We start from the raw sequence: 14,952 nt of genomic DNA on the forward strand, positions 1-14,952 counted from the left end.
GAGCAACTCTGCATTATTACTTGCTGCTGTGCCTGCTGATATGTGGTGATGAGAAGGATAGAACTAAGAGCCAAGATGACTTTCCACTATGAAATGAAAGATGAGCAGAGGGACAGCCTCATGTGCCTGGGGAATGTGGCCAATTCTAATATGTCCACAGAGCATCCATGCCAGGTGACCTAGTGTTGGGAAAATCAGACAGATTTTTCCTAGGCTTAATGTGATATAATAGCCAGGATTTTAAATATGTCAGCTCTTTTTGGTGTGATTTAATACTGCTTACTTTAAAGAAAAACTGGAAAATCTACATGAACAGTTTCCAGCTGTCAGCTCTAATTTCCCTCGATGGCCCATGACAAGGAGCTCGTAGCATCATTGAACAGTTTTGACTGTATCAGAAGAGGGTTGATTGGAATTTGTGCTCACCCTTCTCTTTCTCATCACTATTTCTCAATGTTCCCAGGAAACGTAGCCAATTTTCAGGCTTCTCCAGCCAAGCAGGATGGGAAAAAAGACATTTACACTGGATGGCTTCTAAAAATTTTTTATACTAATTTCAATATTTTAAGAAAATAACTCTGTGATATTCCAATATTAACAGAAGGATGAAAACGTTTCTTCAGAGATGTCTATCTGCTCATGCCCTATGTATCTCCAGTCTTAGATAAAAATTTTCCATTCTGCTCCTGAGACCAATTAGTTACAAGGCTGGAAAGTCAAGCGGACATTGCATTTTAATGAATTTCTCGTTTGAGTTTTTCAGGATGAAGAGAGTGAAGCACAGAGAAATATTTACTTTCTAGGCTATAAGAGCAAAAGAGAAGGCTGTGATATATTTGATGTTGAGAACCTAGCTCATTACCTGCACATAATAGTCACTTAATGCATTTTTTTGCTGTACACTAAATGACTCTTTCCAGTGAGTACTTCACAATTTTTCTGTCACTCCATATACTCAAAGCTCTAACAAGATCTTTTTTTTTTAAAGATTGGCACCTGAGCTAACATCTGTTGCCAATCTTGTTTTTTCTTTTCTTTTTTTCGTTCTTCTCCCTAAACCTCCCCCAGTACATAGTTGTATAGTCTAGCTGCGAGTGCCTCTGGTTGTGTTATGTGGGATGCTGCCTCAGCATGGCCTGATGAGCAGTGTCATGTCCACACCCGGCATCCAAAACAGTGAAACCCTGGGCCACAGAAGCAGAGTGCCTGAACTTAACCATTCGGCCATGGGGCCAGCCCCTAACAAGATCTTTTTAAAGGTTTGAGTCCATGATTTTTATTCAAGAGTTTTCCAGTGGGACTTTTCTTCTTCTAACTAGAAGCTTTCTCTTGAACCCAAAGGCTCAGTTTAGTAAGGGAGCAGAAGGGCTTTGACGTCAGACAGACATGTTCAACAGTGTCCTTCTGCCACTTGCCTAGACTGGCTCAGCAAGTTGCTTAATTTCTCTGAGCCTCGCTTTCCCTACCTGTATATTACTTACGTCACAAGGCTATCTATGGATTAAATGAAATAACATGTATAAAAAATAATGAAATAATACGTGTAATAAGATGTATAAAACAACAAAGTGCCTGACACTCTGTAAGTAGTCTATTTATGATGACTACTTTATTAGTGGTAATATCATTATCATTATCATCTACTTGAAACTTTAAATAACTCTATAGCATGCTTTATAAATTAAATACCATTGTATATCTAATGGAGAAAGTTTTCTTGCTCATAAACTATATAAGCTGTTTTTTTGTACTGTATAATATCAAAGGAAGTTTGCCTTAGCTTTTGTAATGTCCAGGGATAGATAAATAAATAATAAAGTATGCAGATCCTTGGATGCAAATTTCTCTAGGGCTTTCTTTTTTGTTTGTTTGTTTAGGTTTTTTTTTTTTTAAAGATTGGCACCTGGGCTAACAACTACTGCCAATCTTTTTTTTTTTTTTTTTTTGCTGCTTTGTCTCCTCAAACCCCCCCTGTACATAGTTGTATATCTTAGTTGCAGGTCCTTCTAGTTGTGGGATGTAGGATGCCGCCTCAACGTGGCCTGACGAGCGGTGCCATGTCCGAACCCTGGGCCGCCGCAGCGGAGCACGCAAACTTAACCACTCGGCCATGGAGCCAGCCCTAGGGCTTTCTTAAGTAGCCTATAAAATGCTTTAATATTTTATATATGTGTGTATATATATATATATATATATACTCGGTCACAAACTAGCTGTAATTTTTGCAAAAGTCAACAGCCTGTCAATGACCACAAAATACGTTGGAGAAAGTAGCATACATCCATACACATCCTCCATGCAATAAATGTGGGATTGACCATTACCTTGGAGAAGTGGAGAGACAACATCAGCTGCTCTTCTAGAAGGTTCCATGCCCCACATATTGACTTTTCACCTGTGAAAGGCAATACACACAAGTTCAAGAGGCTCAGCAAAGACTCCGTTACCTCAGGCACCATGGGAAGCTAAAAAGGAAATGGGTTGCCCCTCTCAAAGAACTTGAGAAGAGAGTAATACAATGAACCCAGAGGTGGAACGATGTCCATGAAGAGGACGTAAGAAATGCACAGCCAAATACGAGCAACGACAGGAACTTGAAAATGAAAAGATAGTAGAGTCCTTTAGGCCATTACTCTCAGTTAAATAACTGAACTACAATGGTCTGGACTAATCTAAAATCAATAAAAACTGGCACATATATCTAGGCTCTCAAAATCAAAGGTGAAAAGGCACACCATCTCGTTTTCTCTCCCCATCTACTGCTAAGCCCCACCGACAACTCATCCCCTTGTGTGCTCTCAGGCAGCACCTAACTTCTGAACTGTCCTCAAGTTTGTATTTGACATCTCTCCTTCTAACTCTCATTCCATTAAATGGATATTTCCTTTGGAATGTTCCACAAAGACCTTAAATAATCATAAGCAAATCCTATATTCACTCACTCTTTTTTAATTTAAGTTAAATCTTCATCATTTGTAACTTGCAAACCAGTCCATAATTTGTTTTCTGATTAAACAATTGGTCAGCTGGATTAACTGAACCCTTCTTGTTAAATTTTGTAGCGTCAAAACCCCCTAAACCTGTCTACAAATGTCCTCATCCATATATCTTACATCCATCTCTTCTAAATCATCTTATTACCAGCAATAACACTGTAACCTTCTGGCTTCTGAAAGTTTGCCACTTTGGGCTCACCTTCAACTCTGCCTCACCCTCAAGGGTGGGGGGGTCGCAGTAGCAGGGGAGCACCAATCTACAGTCTACAAGCTCTACAATCCTCCACAGTCTACAAGCTCAAGATGGCTGGGGTAAGAAACACCCAGTGTGACTGTGCCTGAGCACTCCCTCCAGAAGGCCCTTAGAATAGATCACAGATGGGAGAGGGCAAAGACGGAAGCCATTGATCAGCCTCCTAACTCCATGCACACCTGCATCCCACCCTTTAAAGGCATAGGGATTGATTCACTCCTACTTTCAATTGAGAAATATTAATTGAGCACCTACAAGTATCAAGCACTGCTTTGCTGTTGATGATGGAGATACAGTGATGAGCAGAACCAACAAAGTGCCTGCCCATATGGAGCTCGAATTCCAGAAGGATCTGTTTCTTGGTAGGAAGAAAGAGGGGTCTGAATAACAGAACTTCCAGCTGATGTATGATATATTTTTCAATCTTTCTAAAAGTTTTTAATTGCCCCCAGTCTAATTTCTAAGCCAAATTTCATTCCTTCTGTGCAAAATGGCACGGCCAGTCTGACTGCCAAATACCAAGAGGCTTTCTTAACTATTCGAGTACACGGTTGGCCAAAGAAAGCTGGCTGCTCCGAAACGACATGGCAAAACACGTAGGGTAATTTTAATCAATTCTTTCAGCCAATTTTAAAGGTATTTCTCACAAAGTAGCACAGTCTTGCTAAAATATTTCTTTAAACACAAAGAGCGCTTTGTTTCTAAACCCTCGAGAAATAAAGAGAGCACCCAGACCCTATGCCTGTTTTGTAAGTTAAAGTGAAAAAATACGACACTGAAACTCGTAGTTGATATCTCTTCAGAAGAGAAATTCATCAGCAAGGTAATAATTCCCAGTAGCTATACAAAGAAACCACAGTCTTCAGAAAAACCACATAACAGAGAATGGAATACTGGGAGCAGCCCACATAATTACTCAGGATAGATAACTGTATTAAAAATTAAATGTAAATTATTGTGGGCATTATAGTTTTGGCTCAAGATGAAAAAAGTGCTTTATGTTACTTAAAAGTTTCGGTAACTGCCTTAAATTTGGCTCCGTCGAAAGTAAGCCTACCCTGAGTAAATAAAAAGCATTTATTTGAAATATTGCTTTCAATACAATTGTAGGTTAAAAAATATCTCCTGAATTTTCTAAAAGTTGCTATATGGCATTGATCTTTTTTTAAAAGTACTAAAAATAGAAACAAAGAGGTGAATTTTAAGCAGGGCCTTAAGGAAGATTACTTTAGTATATGAAAATCTCTTACTGAAACTCAAAGAAATGCAAAAACCAATTCCAGATGATTTTTGAATCTAAACATGAGGAGAAAAAATAAATCTTTTTTAAAAATATAAAAGAATGTCTTCATGACCTGACAGTAGGTAAAGATTCCTTAAATTACACAAAAAGAATGGAGCTTAAAAGAGAAAAAGATGAATTAGATTATATTAAAATGAGGAATTTCTGGTCATCACAATTAAGAGAGTGAAAAGGCATCCCACAGAGTGGAAAAAGATGCTTACGATACAAACCAGCAAAGCACTGATACCCAGAATATGTAAAGAATTCCTACAATTCAATAAGAAAGACAACCCAATAGAAAAATGGGCAGAAGACTTTAACACACACTACACATGAAAAGATATCCAATTGGCCAATAAATTTGTGAAGAGGAGTTTGACTTCTTTCGTCATTAGGGAAATGTAAATTAAAACCACACAAAGATACCTTCCATCTCCATCCATATGACCGGAATTTAAAAGGAGGATAATACCAAGCAGAGCAACTGGCACTCTCATCTTGGTGGGATGGTAAATTGGTACAAATACTTTGGAAAACAGTTTGGCAGTATCTGCTAAGCAGAAGTTTTCAAAGTGTGGTCGCTGGACGAGAAACATCAGCATCGCCTGGGAACTTGTTAGAAATGCAGGTTCTCCAGCCCTACCCTGGACCTACTGCATCCGAAACTCTCCAGGTGTGTCCTAGAGAGCTGTGGTTTAACAGGCCCTCCAGGTGATTCTGATTCGTGTGAAATCTTGAGAACCACTGTGCTAAACCTAAACATATGCGTACCCTGTCACCCAGAAATTTCACTCTTAGACATAGGTAACAGAAATGTGTACAAATATTCACCAAAAAGCACGTGCAAGAACGTTTACAGTAGCAGCACTTATAACACCAAAAACTGGAAACTAGCTAAATGTCCATCGTCAGTAGATGGACAAATAAGCCATAATACAGTCACTTAATAGAAATCCACACAGCAATGGGGATGAATAATCTACAATTTCACGCACCAATGTAGTGAACCTCGCATACATAACTCGAACAAAAGAAGCCAACACAAAGCAATATATCCTGTATGATTCCGGTTATAAAAAGTACAAAAACAGGCAAAACCAAATCTGCTGTTGTAAGTCAGGATAATGGTTAAGCTTGGGAGGGACCAGGGTGGAAACTGACAGGGGCTCAAACAGGATTTCTGGATGTGATAAAGCTTCTATTTCTTGATCTAGAGTTGGTTACACTGGTGGTCGGTTAGTGAAAATTCACTGAACTTGTAATATTCATTGTAGACTTGTAATATAGGTACTTTTCTGTGGCTATATGCTACTTCAGTTAAAAGGTTTTTTTAAAAAACTGATTAAAATAGTTATTTGCAAGTTGTATAAGTGAGAACTACTTCAGATAAAATATTTGCATTAGAAAAAGTTTAGGACATTAAAGAATAATGAAGAACATCAAAAATAATATACCTCTCTGGGGAATTGTCGTCAGTATGGCAGCAGAAGGTGGGGGGAGATGTTTGCAAGATCATGTGCCAACGAAACCCTCCCTGGATGGTTCCATCTAGGTACTAAAAATGTCCCTGGGGTCTGATTGGGCAGCAGAAACCCACCAGTGGGCATAGCTCATCGGTAAATCTAACCTTTAATAATTAAAATGTAAGCACTATATTTCTATAGCCCTTAACTCCGTTGGAATTTTCAGTGGATGTAATTACATTAACCTACTCATCAGTCAGGTTAAGCAGCCATCAGAGGAGCAAAGTGGAAACAGTCAAACCCATTAACCAGCTGACGTTCGCTTCTGATTGAAGTTCGTTAATTTTGTTGCCAGCAGAGTCAGTAGATTTAAAAAAGACAAACCTTATCTCCTCTCCGTCACCGGAAAAGCCTTCATTCCACCTTGTACTCCCTTCTGAGTAGCTTCTGGGCTCTGATTCAGACATGGGTTCAGTCTGGTGTTTACCAACGATGTTGACCTCGACCAGTTACGTCACCTGGGTAACTCAATATGAGCGACACACCTACTCTTTCTTTCTTTTAAAAAATCTTCTCTATTTCAGTTTTTAATTTTTGAAAAGGCCATTTGTTTGCATAGTTAGAAACTCACAAAGTACGAAGGGCTATACGGAGAAACATTTCCCTTCTAATTCTACTCTCCAGTCACTCCATTCCCCTCTCTGGAGGCAACCAATGCTACCAGTTTCCTATGCAGTTTTCCGAAGATTGAATGTTTATTGGGAAAAAACCTATAGCTTTATCTATATATTTCGTCTTATCCTTCCTTCCTTTCCATACCAATGAAAACATATCACACTGTTCTGCATTTAACATTTCAACTTTCCAACAGTTAAAAAGGGACATTCTCCCTTTTTTATAACTGCATAGTCATCCATTGTGTGAATGAATGAACGTGCCACAATTTAACCAGTCCCACACTAACAGACATTTATGTCTATTTATCTTTTCTCCTTGAAAAGAGTGCTATAATGGATGTTGTTTTACAAATATGTCTGTAAATGTGTGTGTATATCTGAGGGTAAGTTCCTTGAAATTTCTCAATTTTTTTTAACTTTTCCACTTGAAAAAAGTTCCAGACCTACAGAAAAATTGCAAGAATATTACATTGAGAGGCCAGTCTGGTAGCACAGTGGTTAAGTTCTCACGTTCTGCTTTGGTGGCCCAGGGTTCACCAGTTTGGATCCCAGGTGCGGACCTATGCACTGCTTGGCAAGCCATGCTGTGGTAGGCGTCCCACATATAAAGTGGAGGAAGATGGGCAGGATGTTAGTTCAGGGCCAGTCTTCCTCAGCAAAAAAGAGGAGGATTGGCAGCAGATGTTAGCTCAGGGCTAATCTTCCTCAAAAGATTAAAAGAATAAAAATTAAAAATTCTAAAAAAATTAAAAATAAGAATATTACATTGAACTACTAATATTATTTTGATATAAATTTCCTCAGCATTGCAACTCACTGACCATTTTATATGGAGAAATACATCTTTCCACTGAATCCTAAGAAAGCAAGAGGACCTGGGTATTTTTTTTAAAAATAAAAATAAGAAAAAAATAAAAAGGCAGACCATAGGAGGGCAAGAAATTCAGAAGAGGGATGTTAGAGTCCCAGCAACAGCCCACCTCACGTGGCTGTCCCTGTGTGTATGTGGTCTGCCAAACTGACACACTAGGACAGCCGACGCCAAACTTTTCCTATGAGAAGCCAGATAGTAAATATTTTAGACTTTACGGTCCCTACAGTGTCAGGCGCAATTCTTCAGCTCCACTGTTGCAGCATGAAAGCAGTCATAGATGATACCTAAACAAGCGAGTGTGGCTGTGTGCCACTGTCATTTACCAAACTATTTACAGAAAACAGGCAGAGGGCTGAGTTTGGCCCGCTGGTCAGAGTTTGCCAACCTGTGTTTTTAAAGGTGATATAAAAATTACTCCTTTTAAAGGAGATTAGCCTCCAGGCTCACTCTAAACATAGAAAAACATTTTCAGCTATCCAAAATCAATCACCAGCACTCATTGCTGGCCTCTGACTTCAGATAACTGGACTGTCATTCTCAGGGTTAAATTGAGTTCCATCGTTCATCTTAAAGCATTTCAGATTTGCACTGATAGTAAGCTTCACTCTAAAGTGCCGGCGTTGCCACCGTCCTTGAATGGTCCTGAATGCACCCACGCAGATAAGCAGAACTAATGAGTCCACCCCAAGGCAGGCACTCACAGAGCCTATAGGTTTGGGTGTGCATGTGTGTAGGTATGAAAACACATTATCTCGTGCCAGAGAGTAAATATTATTTTACCATTGGGACTTTCACACAACAGAAAGTATAGGTGAGATTGCCCAAGCAATGTGGTTTCTGTGATTTCAAATACAAAAATGTCTCCCAACCAGTTTCATAAATGAAACCTTTGTGGTTGATTTCTTTTAAGCCATGTAATTTTCCCTCTTGAATCAGATGTTTTATTTCACTGGGTTATTATTTCCCTGGAGGGAAGGGACTCTGGCAGAACATCTTTACTGACTGAAAACAAGCTACACTTTCGGCACTTTAGAAATGTACAACAATAGTAATTAATTCGATGCTTAGCCAGGTAGTAAGTGTGTCTCCGTCCCTTTTCATCGCTGGTTTTGATCAACTTCATCTGCACCCTTCTCAAACTTCCCTTCTTTGCCATCCATGTTTTACGTTTCCATCCTTTTTCTTCTGGCTTCAACCGAACCAAAAATAAATGAATAAAAGGAAGTTGAGGTAGCAAGACTTATCTATTGAAGAAAGGTCATTTAAGAAAATATCTCTGGGGGCCGGCCCGGCTGCATAGTGGTTAAGTTTGTGCGCTCCACTTCGGCGGCCCAGGGTTTCGCTTGTTCGAATCCTGGGTGCGGTCGTGGCCCCGCTCATCACGCCATACTGAGGTGGTGTCCCACATGCCACAACCGGAAGGACTCACAACTAAAAATGCACAACTAGGTACCGGGGGGGTTTGGGGAGAAAAAGGAAAATAAAATTAAAAAATAAAAAAATCTTTAAAAAAACAGAAAATATCTTTCACACGGCATTTTGAAACAGTTTTTTAATTGTGAATGCTATTTTTATGTAAATTTTTTACAGGTGTACATCATTATATTTCAGTTTCTGTGTAGATTACATCATGTTCACCACGCAAAGACTAATTACCATCCATCACCACACACGTGTGCCTAATCACCCCTTTCACCCTCCTCCCTCCCCCCTTCCCCTCTGGTGCCCACCAATCCAATCTCTGTCTCTGTGTGATTGTTTGTTGTTGTTTTTATCTTCTACTTATGAGTGAGATCATACAGTATTTGACTTTCTTCCTCTGACTTATCTCACTTAGCATAATGCCCTCAAGGTCCATCCAGGTTGTCACAAATGGCTGGATTTCATCATTTCTTATGGCTGAGTGGTAGTCCATTGTGTATATATACCACATCTTCTTTATCCATTCGTCCCTTGATGGGCACCTAGGTTGCTTCCAAGTCTTGGCTGTTGTGAGTAATGCTGCAATGAACATAGGGGTGCATGTGTCTTTATGCATTCATGTTTTCAAGTTCTTTGGATAAATACCCAGCAGTGGAATAGCTGGATCATATGGGAGATCTATCCTTAATTTTCTGAGGAAACTCCATACTGTTTTCCATAGTGGCTGCATCAGTTTGCACTCCCACCAATAGCGTATGAGCGTTCCCTTCTCTCCGTAGCCTCTCGAACACTTGTTTCCTGTCTTGTTAATTATAGCCATTCTGATGGGAGTGAGGTGATATCTCATTGCAGTTTGATTTGCATTTCCCTGAAATAGTTCGTTGAGAGCAAGAACATTGTGTCCAGTATGTTACAGATCAGAGTCATGAAATAAACCCAGAAAATCAATTTATAATAACTATACCTCCAATGTTTCCTTTAACGATTTAATCTCAGAAAGTTTCTTTAATTGATATCTGTTATTGGTTTGCTATCAATGTCAATTAAAAGCAGCATATTGTAACCATTATGCAATCAGATAGGAATCCGAAAACACTAGCATATACATCTGACATAGAATACACAAATTTAATCATTACTACAATGAATATATTTGTTGACTGACAAACAACCAATGGCTCATTGATAATATCTTCTAATCCCCCTTCCTGTGCCTAGAAAAAAACAGAGAAACTGCAATTAAAAGATAATACACTAAGTACCAAAATGAGAAAGCAAAATGTCCCCTTGTACATAACACCAGAACGTTGTCTCATACCCACAACCTGTTTCTTCCTATGTCAAACGGAATTATACTGCCCACCTGCCAGTGCTGAGGGGAGCAAGTTAGAGACTTGAAAATGGCAAGTGCTCTGCAAATGCGAGCCATTATTATCAAAGGCAAGAGGAGTGAATCCATTAGTTTGAAAATCTCTCTCCCAAAAATGCTTCCATATTATCTGCAGGATCTAAAAGATTAGTTTATCAAATTAGTGCTTTGAATTATGCACTGTGGGTTAAAATAATCATACACGCAATCAGATCCCATGGCTGACTACCCACAACATTGCCTTTGTTTTTTTAATCTAGGATTTTGTTTTGTTATTGGATCATAAAAAATTCTATTATTCCTTGCTTCACTTGTTAATTCTTAGATAGCTAGAAGTTTTGTTTTTTTGTTTTTCTGTCTTTGGACTCTCTTTTTTCACACAGCCATTTGGGTAGAAAACAGAAGGTCCTTGAGATGTGAGGAGCTATCAGACAATTAATGTGGAAGTTTCTAGAGGTGTAGCTCCTGGAATGTCAGGTGCCAGCAGGAGTACAAGCAGAGGACGTTACCACCACAGAATTCAATGCCATCCTGGTCCATTTCTATCTCAAGCCCTAGCCTGTTGGTCCTGAAATGCCATCCAGCAATTACTGGCATCCCCCCAACAGCTTTTTTATAGAGTGTGTCTCACAAAGAGCCAGAAGGGATCAAGTGAATGACAGTTCAAAGTAGTTCACATACTCTGGAGCCAACCCTCCTGGGCTCCAGCCCCTGGGCCATCACTCAATGTTTGGAGGCTCCTAGATGGCACTCAGCATTCATAACCTTCACTTCCTGTAGTGGATATGTGTCATGCTTTGTAAATGCATGCACACACACACACTCCAACACATTTTTTGAATACTCTGCCTGTGTTTAGGGAAATTTCTCCTTTGTTGATCCTATTTCCCCTAGGAATAAGCCAAAAACTCATTTTCTAAGCTCTCCTTGCAACTAGGGTGCAGCTATGTGATCTAAGTTTTGTGAATTAGATGCACTCTCAAGAGACTTCAATGCAGTAGAGAGCAACGGAGGGAGACACAAGCACCCTACAATTGTCATCTTTTGTGAGGGAGGCAATGGAAGCCTCCAGCTTCAGGGAACATCAACAAAAGAGGTCTCCAGCATCGGCATAAAAACTGTAGTATCTGTCCTGTGACCCTTCCAAGAGTCTATGAGCTACCCAATAAATCCTACATTAACTTGCATTTATATTTATGCAAATTAGAGTATTTCTTCTGTTTCCAACTAAGAATTCCAACAAAAGCAGTTGTTCTCTTTATCAAATGGAAATGATGAAATGTGCATTACCACAATGTTGAGGATTACTTGGAACACAGGCAAAAAGCATTCAGCAAACATTAGTTCTACTTCTCTCATTTTTTGGTCACCAAATACTTTATTATTCTATTTATTCTCTTTCTACTAGCTTGTTAGTTAATCTAAAGATTACAATGTGTTTTCTTGATTTATCATAGTCTAATACATATTATAATTTTTATCATCTCAATCCCGCTAGAACTTCAGAACTGTTTAATTCCATTTTCCACCCTCCCCCCTTTCACTTTGTTATTATATATTTTTTTCTGCATCTATTTTAAATTTCACAAGATATTACAATTATCGCTTTGCACAATCAGGAATTATTGCTATTTAGCCACATATTTATTATTCATTTCCTCCTGCATTTCCATATTACCAAGTGGACTCATTTTCCTTCTGCCTAGAGAAAAAGAGTTTTTCTTTTAGTACGAACACGCTAGAAATGAATTCCCTCCATTTTTATTTGTCTAAAACTATCTTTCTTCATTTTGACTGTTGAAAAATATTCTTAATTCCAGGTTGGCAGTGACTTTCTTTTATCCCTTTAAAGATGTTGTTCTATCATCCTCTGGACTCCTTTGCTTCTTATCAGCATCCAGTTGTCAATCTTACTCTAACTCTTTTAAAGGTAATGTGGCTTTTTTCTCTAGTTTTTAAGATTGTATTTTTTACTTTGGTCTTCAGCAGTTTTACTAGGATGTGCCTGTGTATGGTCCTTTTTTTATTTCCATTTCTTGGGATTCCATGAGCTTCTTGAATCTAAGGATTCGGTTCAGTGAAATTCTCAGCCATTATCATTTTGAAAATTTCTTCTGCCCTATTTTCTTCCTGCATTCATTCAGGACATTAAATTACATGTATATTGGGCGTTTTTAGCATATTCCTCATGGGTCTTACATATCTATCATTTTTAAAATCTGAACTTGAATACTATTGACTTTTTTCCCAGCTCCCCAGCCCTATGTTCTGCTATGTCCAATCAACCGCCAAGCTCAATGTCTTCTTAACTTCAGATATTGTATTTTCCCATTTTAGAATATCCATTTGATTTTTTTATAGATTTCAAGTCTTTGGTAAAATTCTCTATCTTTTCATCTCTTTTTTTCCTCTATTTTTGAGCACATTAATCATAGCTATTTTTAAATCCTTGCCTGCTAATTCCAATATTTGATCATGTGGGGGTCTTCTTCTAGTATCCATTTTTCCCCTTGATTAGCAATCGTATAGTCTTGGCTCTTTGCATGTCTTGCGGTTTTTTATTGTATGTTAAACATAAAAAACTGCAGAGACTCTGGGTGATTTTATCACCCACCAAAGAGAATTTCTCTTTCCTCTATTACGTAAATAGTGTGAAGGCATAAACATTTCAAAGCAATAATGGGTTAGGCTGGAAAGGGTTTTAGCTTTAGTAAGACTCATAATACTTCTGCTTTTCCTTTATTTAGAGAACATGGGCATTCTACCTGTTTGTTGAGATTCTGATGGGGCCTGGGTCTCCTCAGCCCTGAAAGATTCTGAGAGTTCCAATTTGCCCTTCAGGGGTTTTCAACTTAGCTCTCTAACCTCCCACCCAATGTAGCCTCAAAATTTAAAAATGTCTTGATGGGGAGACAAGCCAAATGTTTGATGAGAGTCCTCTGCTCCTGGGGAGGGTCTTTGTTTTCTCATCCCATATCCAGAATTGGTAAATGACCACAAAGGGGTAGGGAACAGCTTTGGTGATTGCCAGCTCACCCTGCAAGAGTTTTCCCCTTGGAAGTTTAGTTTATCTAGTGCTCCTTGCTCTCCGAATTCTCTGATGTCTATAAAAATAGGCTTTTTGTAAATTTACAAATTATCTTTTTGTTCTAATATGTTTGCAAAAACATGGGCCAGGACCTTCTACATCCCACCTATGAGAAGAAGTTCCTCTTCCTTCCTTTGTAACAGATATAATTGGTAACTTGATGCTCATTAAAAGCCCCCAAATTTTTAACTAACAACAGAAGAAATTGGAATAAAAAGAGAGCACAAACAGCTTGATTATTGGATTTATGAAAGTTTTAAATAGTGTTTATTTCCTTCTCAGGCCCAAAGAACATTTCACTTTGCCTAAGAACCACTTCTTATAAACAGACCAGGTTGACAGAATTTAAATCAGAATTTCTGGTTAAGATTCAATTTAATCACTCCACTTATCTATACCATGAATCAAAACAAAGCCATTACAGCAGAGGAGAATCACTTTGTCTATCAGTTTCACCCTTATGATTAAGACATGCTGGAATAAATTATTTGCTTTTTGTTAAGATACTATGGATTCACAATCCCCACCTACAGTCAAAAAACTTCACAGTGACATAACAGAAAAAGAACTGATTGTAACAACAACAAAAAAACAACAAACAGGAAAGCAGCCAGATTAATAATAGGTTGATCCTATTTGCAAAAAGTACTAGATATGACTATTGCAAAAATTGCCTCCAGGCAACTGCATACACCAATTGCTGCACTGAGGAAGATGGAAAGATAGAAATTGGAACATTGCACGATGTGCATAAATCTAAGCCAAGTGGCACAGAAATGTCAGTGCTGGGAATCCACCAAGCACTATGGAAAAGGTGGACCTCTTACATGGTTGTTCTAGGCCTTCGTTCTCAGGACTACGATGACTCTGGGGAGTTTATCAATGACTCTTCTGGTTTAAAAATGTGAAAAGAACTTGTCATGTGTAGGTCGTGAACTAGATGATGTTTGTCTTAATTTCTGACTCCTTCCCATCTCCGTGCCTACTCATCCTTTACAGAACCCTCCACAACCACCTAACTGATGTCTTCATTTGCCATAAAGTGCCCAGGCCCTCTTTAAGGCATATCACTCTAAAGGTTCACCAGCTTCACCTTTCTAGATTCATCACTGCTCTCCCCTCTCACTCCACCACTATACTGAAGCACTTTTATTTATAGAGACTTGCAAGGATCATAGAATGAAAATTTAGAAGAGAGGCATTTTAAGGCCTATCTATCCTAACAGGGAGGCACAGCCCACCTTACATAATGCACAGGGCCAATTCTGGCCAGAGCAGTTGAGGAAATGGATGGTTCTTCTTATAGGATGGGTTGGAAGAACAATGGTATCATTATTAGTTCACCATTTCTAGCCCATTCTTTGGATGTGCCATCTCTATCCTGTGACAGCTGGTGAAAAATTTAAAGGCCACTTTTATTTTTTTCAATCAACAGCTTGATGTGATCCAATAAAAATGCAATTCCTTTAATGGACAGGCTAATGCACTGGCTAATTGAGGTCTAGGGCAGCCATACCTGGCACAA

At 38.8% G+C, this 14,952-nt stretch overlaps 1 long non-coding RNA gene across 4 annotated transcripts in view; it reads right to left on the reverse strand.

Moving 5' to 3' along the window:
* LOC103548890 (uncharacterized) overlaps positions 1–14,952 on the reverse strand; it is a 150,141-nt gene that overhangs the window by 43,964 nt on the left and 91,225 nt on the right. For 2 of the 4 annotated variants that reach the window (XR_544377.2, XR_011533850.1), the window contains exons 1-2: positions 6,382–6,475; positions 2,325–2,395 (exon numbers count right to left, since the gene is read on the reverse strand). This is a non-coding gene — a long non-coding RNA (uncharacterized lncRNA). Of the gene's footprint in view, positions 1–2,324; positions 2,396–6,381; positions 6,476–14,952 lie in introns of those variants that run through there. The other 2 variants (XR_011533851.1, XR_011533852.1) reach the window with 1 other exon arrangement.

Source organism: Equus przewalskii, chromosome 27, assembly GCF_037783145.1.
Source record: "Equus przewalskii isolate Varuska chromosome 27, EquPr2, whole genome shotgun sequence".
Taxonomy (NCBI): Eukaryota; Metazoa; Chordata; class Mammalia; order Perissodactyla; family Equidae; genus Equus; species Equus przewalskii.